Raw genomic sequence first — 6,832 nt, 5'->3', positions numbered from 1 at the left:
ATATTCATACAGGAGCAGTTGTCTTGAATTACCTGCAATGACCTCCAGCTTGCTTTTTCCAATTGCATGCAGGGCTTAGGGACCCGGAGAAGGAAACTCCACTCTGGTGTGGACAGCGTTCCCACTATAGAGATCCCCCACCCCAGGTCTCCCCTCATTATGTATATACAAAAAAGGACATCCTAGCAAAACCATGAGGACTACCCTCACAACTTCAGTACAGCTATAGCACTGATTCTGTGCTGCCAGAGGAAGTAAACTTCTCTCCTCAACACTGGGGTTGTTTATGTAGATGTGTAAAATAGATTCAGACCACGATGCGTTACTGTGGAGAACCTTGTGGAAGATCTTTGAGCAAAGAGCCACATGAATGGAGAAAATGCTTTTCTTAATCACAGAATTGAATTTAGTTTTTCTTTTTTTTTTTTACTTTCCTTTTTTCTTATTAACACAACCTGTCTAACCCCCACACACTTCCGACACCCACATGCCAGCCTGTGCTCAGCCTCCCGTTCTCATTGATTTTTTTTTTTTTTTTTTGTTGCTGCACATTTCACAGCCTGTTCCCCTGGGTGCTCTTCTCTTCTCTTCCAGGGGCTGGTGCCTCTGAGCCCATTACCTCCTCACCTCAAACCAGTACAGCCTGTGGCCCTTCAGCAGTGGGTAGTAAGGGGCCACAGTTTCCATCACTGGTTCACTGCCTCCCCCCGATACCTCCCAACACAACCCCCAAGGCACAGAGATGAAGAGCAGCAGAAACTGCTCACTCACTGCATGGTAGCTAAACTGGTTCTTTATGAGGACATTAATAAATAAATATTTGTGTTTTTGCTCAGGTACAATACATAAAAAACTAAAAACCATTTGAATATAACCAAACACAATACTGTGACAAGAAAATGGTTGCTCTCAAACATACCCTTACAGTATTGTATTTAATTACATGTTCCTGTTAGCATCCAGCTCTGTCAGCCACTGTCTCCGCCTCCTCACTCGCTCAGTCCAGAATAAAGCAACACTGAAACATAATGATTAACTCCTAGGTGAACTTTAGTGCGAGGCTAATCTGATTGTACTTTGTATGAACTAAATTCTCTCTCTTATGAGGGGGAGCTTCATTCATTACATGTTACTGCATTCATGCTGCAAAAGTCACAAGAAAATAAGTCCTCTCTGCTGTACAGTTTAATCTGTGGCAGCAGAGTGTCGAACTATAGCAAACCGAATATTTTTAGATGAATACATTTGATCATCCTGGAGTGTGTTTATGTAAAATAGATACAAAACGCGTTATGAAACATTTACCCTTTCCAGATTTGATTAATGCTGCACCGTAAAAGACAAACCGTAAAAAAAAAAAAAAAAAAAAAAAGCAAGTGTCCGTGTCAAATAAATAAGGATGATGGAAATTGTTGTGAGCTGGCACTGGACTTTTGACATTCTGAAACCGGTCTTTCTGGGATGTCATGCTAGAAAGTCTAACTATAGCTTGTGTTCATTTTATATGTCTGCTCTGAATTATCTGTAGCCAAAACACTGGTCATTGAAAGAAAACCAGAAAGTACAGAACTTTCCTTCCTGCACTCTCGGCCTGAGACAAATATTCAACTTGATGTACCCAGGGTGTCTTAACACTCTTGAGAGGGAAATGAAAATGAAAACAATTCACGTGTTTCCACGACAGAACACAGTTCATCTGACCAATAATCAGCTGGAAAATTATCGGTTTCACATAACATAACTAAATATGTAAGTGTTGTATGTTTTTTTGTGTTGTTTGTATAAAATATTACATTGAACAGAGTATAGATTCAGGTCTTCCATAAAAGATTATCCTTTAACAGTCATGAATATGTATCTATTTATAGTATAGTGTATGTATGTGTGGTAGGTGTGTATTTTATGGGGGGGTTAAGTAGGCAGCGCTGAATAGAGCAGGGAGACCCATGAGGATTTGTCAAGAGTGAGGTTTTACAGAGGTAATTTTAATTCCAGCCACAGGTGGCAGCAGGCAGTCGTGGTTCATGTTACATAAACAGCTCTGGCAGTCAGTCTTGTTAGCACAGGGAGACAGCTGCAGGCAGTTTTTATAGCTGGTGAGTGGGAGTGGTTAGCCTTCCTTATCAAACACTACTTGAAAAGAGAGCAAGATAATTTAGTTATCCACTGCATAAAGCGAAACTGACAAGCTGACGAGGACGGGGGGGGGGAAATGCTTCTGTAAACTCTTAGAGGAAACATTCTTCAAGATTTCTCTGCGGCACTGAAACAAGAAGGGGCCTTGGCCCTTGTGTGAACTGCCTACATTAAATACACTCTCCTACAATTCCACAGCAAAATTCAACAAAATGCTCCGAGTTTGATCATGCTGTCGTGCCACAGGAAAAGCGGTTTTGATATTCCCTTTTCGTCAGAGAGGAGAGACCTGAAATTTGAATACATTCCTGACAAGAGAGTTTTGAATTACATTAGGGCTGTTCTTTGAAGTCTGCGTTTATCAAGGGTGCAGGGATGGAGTCAGACTCTGATTCCCTGAGTTGCCCGTGTCTTTTCTCTTTCAGGTCAAAGGATGTTAGTCTCAAATAAAAGCACAAGGACTCTTAAAAAGTCAAGAATTAAACTCTCATTGGATGTACCTCTTAATTACCTCGGCATTTTTCAAAAGCCTGGGTTGACATGATGAAGCCACACTAACACTGACATTTAAAATCTGTATCATCTGTGAGTGTGCAGTTGACCTTTTAAAAACAGTATGCACGCCTATCAAACTAAAAAGCAATAAATCAAGTAATATAGTACAAGACAAGACAGTACAGCTTCAAGTACTTTGTGCCTTGTCTATTTTTTGTTTCTCCATGCAACTGGACCCAAGCTCTTACAGTCATTTGTAAACAACTTAATTGTCAGCACTGTATTTCCACTTCACATGTCGGTGGGTCAGGGCTCACAATAACGAAGGGTGACAATTTCAAACCGTATCCACTGTGTTTCCAGGAGGAGCTGTGATCCAGATGTCAACAACTGACTGTCTTCCCTACAGGGGTTTCTCTCCCTGAGCGCTGGGCAAAAACTCACCCAGCAATTCTCCCCGACTGGTTGGTCACACTGGAAATTGAGCGTGTCAGCCGAGATACAAGGGCTTTCATCTGAGCTTGTCTTTTATCAAACAGAACTGCGAAATGCTTAATTATGGCAAACTTGAAGAGTAGTCATCATGGGAAAAGAGTGACATTTTGTGTGATGGAGTGATAGTCGCTTCTTCAATGGCCTATTTAAGAGCCAAGGGGGGAAGAATTTCAGAAAACCCTGCAGCCCCTGAGGACCAGTGCTGATGAGCTGAGCCACTTTTAGGACTTTAGGATTTAGGACTTTTATCTTCTGGATGGCTCATGATGGGAAATGCTAATTCATGTGTTGAACTGGCTAGGGTTGGTGTTACAAACCTGTGGGAGTCATCCTGCCTTACAACACCTCCTGGCAGCCTACTGGTCCAGCTAAACTGTCTGTTTTTTAACTTGGCTAAGCCCTCGATTTACACACTGTTCGGCACAGTTAGAGAACCCGCATCTGTTACTTCTGTTCTCACTGCCCAGTGGGTGAGCAGTGTTCTGTGTGAGTAACCAGCCGCATAATTACCACCCAACAAGGAAAAACAGAAGGGAAAAAAAGGGAAATGCTTCTAACCACAAGAAAAAAGCAGGAGTTTGCATCAAAAAAAAAAATAAACACATAGATAAATCAATATATAAGCTGGAGCCTAACACAAGTACAGACGGAATTAATTCCCCGGTGGAAAAATTAGTTTGAGATGAAGGAGGACGTCATTATCCAAGGAGGATTGCAAATGCTCTCACAGGGCAGGGGAGGAGGGGGGAGAGCTCTGCACTCATTCACTACATGCTGTAAGAAGACGTTGCTTTTTTTAATTCTCTCTATCAGTTTGCTTAGGAACCATCACGGCATATGAACAAATTGTGCGTGGCACGGGTACTCCCGCGGGGGGTTCTGGGGCAAAGCAGCGCCGCCATGAGAGATTCCCTCTGCGGCCAGAGTTTATTGATTGGTCATTCTCCTTTTGCTTGCTCTGGACCAGAGTGGGTCTACTCTTGTTTTTGTTTTGTCATTTTGTGTCTCCAGTTAGCGATAATGAACGGAAAGCTTGTATCTTAGCTTGATATGAATCCTAGAACGTTTCTTAATAATCACATTTTAGAGGTTTATCTATTGATTTGTTATTTAGTTTGGTTATAGACTTAGGTGCCGGAGGAGTGTGAAAAACTGCTGAAAAATATATAGGAAGCTTTTGCACTGGAATAGTTAACAACTCTTAAGTAGAGGGGTATCCCATATTAAAAGTTTCTGCAGCAGTGAGTTTGCAGAAGGAGAATCTTAACCTCTAAAATAATCCACCAAGGTGCAATTTTAATAAATCACACAAACTGACTGGAATCATGCACCAGGTGGTACAGTTTACACACAGACACATATACCTATGTGTTTATATTCTGCTGTAATGCTGCTGCAGTTTTTTTATTTATTTTCTTTGTGGTGTGGTCTCAGCACCCTCACTTGACCTATCTGTACATTTTGGACATAGAAAAACACAAGCTGTTAAAAACCTGGCACAGTCCCTTATTCTCCTTATTAATTAGTAGTAAAAGCTTCTCATCTCTTAATTGCTTCAGAGTCATGGTTGTTAATCTTTTCACTTAGCGTAGACGAATCCCTGGAAAAAAGAAAGGAGGTGGCAGTGGTGACATTTGGCCTTCATCTCACGCCGGTTTGCCAAACAGATGCAGGCGACAAACTCAGCAGTACGTTTCGTGTTTGGAAATCACATTACAGGGGGACGGGGGGACAGAGGGTACTACAGACCGACCAGCGATCATGCGGGGCAGTGCTCTCCCTCTTTTTTTTTTTTTTGGCAGATTCGATTCTTTTGTCTATGAAGGCTGAGGCACAATGTGGGATTCAAACCCAGCTGTGTGGAAATAGGAACGCTTCAAGAAAATCAGCTTTCCAAATCAACAGTTTTTCCATAATTACCATGCAGCAATAACAGAGTATTTAGAGAGTTATAGCTGATAAAAATGAAATGAAGTTACCAGTAGGCTCAGTTAGGAAGAGTTTGGTGATAGCCATGTGTAGGCCAAGCACAACAACGGGAGGCAGTACAACAAGTAAATGACCTTCTGTCAGACCTTCACGTATGGTACTGTTCTACAGCAGCATGGTAGCTGGTTAACGAACTGTATCTGCTTTCTTATTTTGTGGTTGTGTTGACGAGCTGGCAGGGTTACATAGCTTTGGTGGGATTGAAATGTTCACGGAGAGGGAGACTTCTCCACAGAGTCTGCCACGTTTTATTACAAATTTGAAGTGATGCAGGAACTTGAAATGCCAGCCAACATCACAGGCATATGTGAATACATCATAGTGTTTGAAAGCTACATCTAGTGATGATTCGGTCTCCAGACTTCCAGAGCAAGTAAGCCCAGTTGGAAAAAAATATATACCTCCCTGTGTGTAGTTGCAGCTGTTGGTTTGATTCCTGACAACCTGTTTTACAAAATCAAGCTTTTCAGCTTTCTTTTCAGAATAAGCCATAGCACCACTTGCTGTGTGTTTTTGATTGTTATTGTGGAACATGTCAAAGGACACGATACTAGAGGGGAATGTCACACATCCCCAGTCCACTAGCACAAGACAGAGAAGACATTTTGATTAGTGGAGTGTAATAGACTTCAGTCTTTTGTATTAGGTCTTCAGGATGTTAAAGAAAGGCACACTTTTATCAAACAATAACGAATACGAACCTTCACCCTGCTAACCCTTCCTGAAACACTATACTTTTCCATTTTACCATCTTCACACATATCAGATTACAAATCGTTATAAAGAATTTGCAGCATTGTTTCTCTGTTGGAAAATCAACAAGGTTCGTCTTGATCGTTTCACACACTGAAAACATGTTATTACTTCTGTTTGATTGAGAACTGATGGTATAAAAAAAGACTAGCAATTGCTGCGCAGTTCGCATTGTACGGGCTTCCTGTGATGTTTATTTGCCTTGGATCCAGAAGCATTATAAATTGCATTTGAATTACTACTTGAGCATTCCTCAGTCATATCCATGTATATGAGTATAATTCATCTTCAGCCAGTTGTGCAAACATTGTCTGTGGTTAGGAATTTGGCAATTCAGAAAAGCTGGAATACATAATGGGGCAGACAGGAGCTTTATTGTCAAATGTACTTGTAATTAAAGTAAATACACTTAAAAAAATGTTATAGTGATTTGTTTTTAGATTGAATCAATTACAACATATAGTGTTTGTTTGTTTTTACATCATAGCCTTCTCTGGTGTCTATTAGATATAATACAGAGCCTACACAGGATTCAGGGACACAGGGGACAAAATATGGATGGGGTAGGAGACCTGAAGGGTCCGAGAACAGAACAGACATCATGTGCTCCGTTTACACAAATGCCTACTATGTTAAAACTGCCATTATAGACGGTGAGTAATGTATATGAGGGCACATTGTTTCAGTGAAAGGTACATCACACTAACAGAGGTCAAATATGTATAGGTTAATTATTTGAAGGAAAGCCAAATATAACTTTTCCAGTTGTCCCTTTCTTAGCTATGAGGCATTAAACAAGGGAACGAGGGAGTCTTTGCTTCGTTAATACTGCAACACAACATGCTTTATAGGAGTCGGGGAATATTTACCATTCTCACAATTCCATTCGATTTCGATTATTGGGTTCAGGATTCGATTTTAAAACGAGTCTCGATTCTCAATTCGATTTTGAATTATCCTCATT

This window comes from Amia ocellicauda, chromosome 23, assembly GCF_036373705.1.
Source record: "Amia ocellicauda isolate fAmiCal2 chromosome 23, fAmiCal2.hap1, whole genome shotgun sequence".
NCBI classification, from domain to species: Eukaryota; Metazoa; Chordata; class Actinopteri; order Amiiformes; family Amiidae; genus Amia; species Amia ocellicauda.
This window is presented reverse-complemented; position numbering follows the sequence as displayed.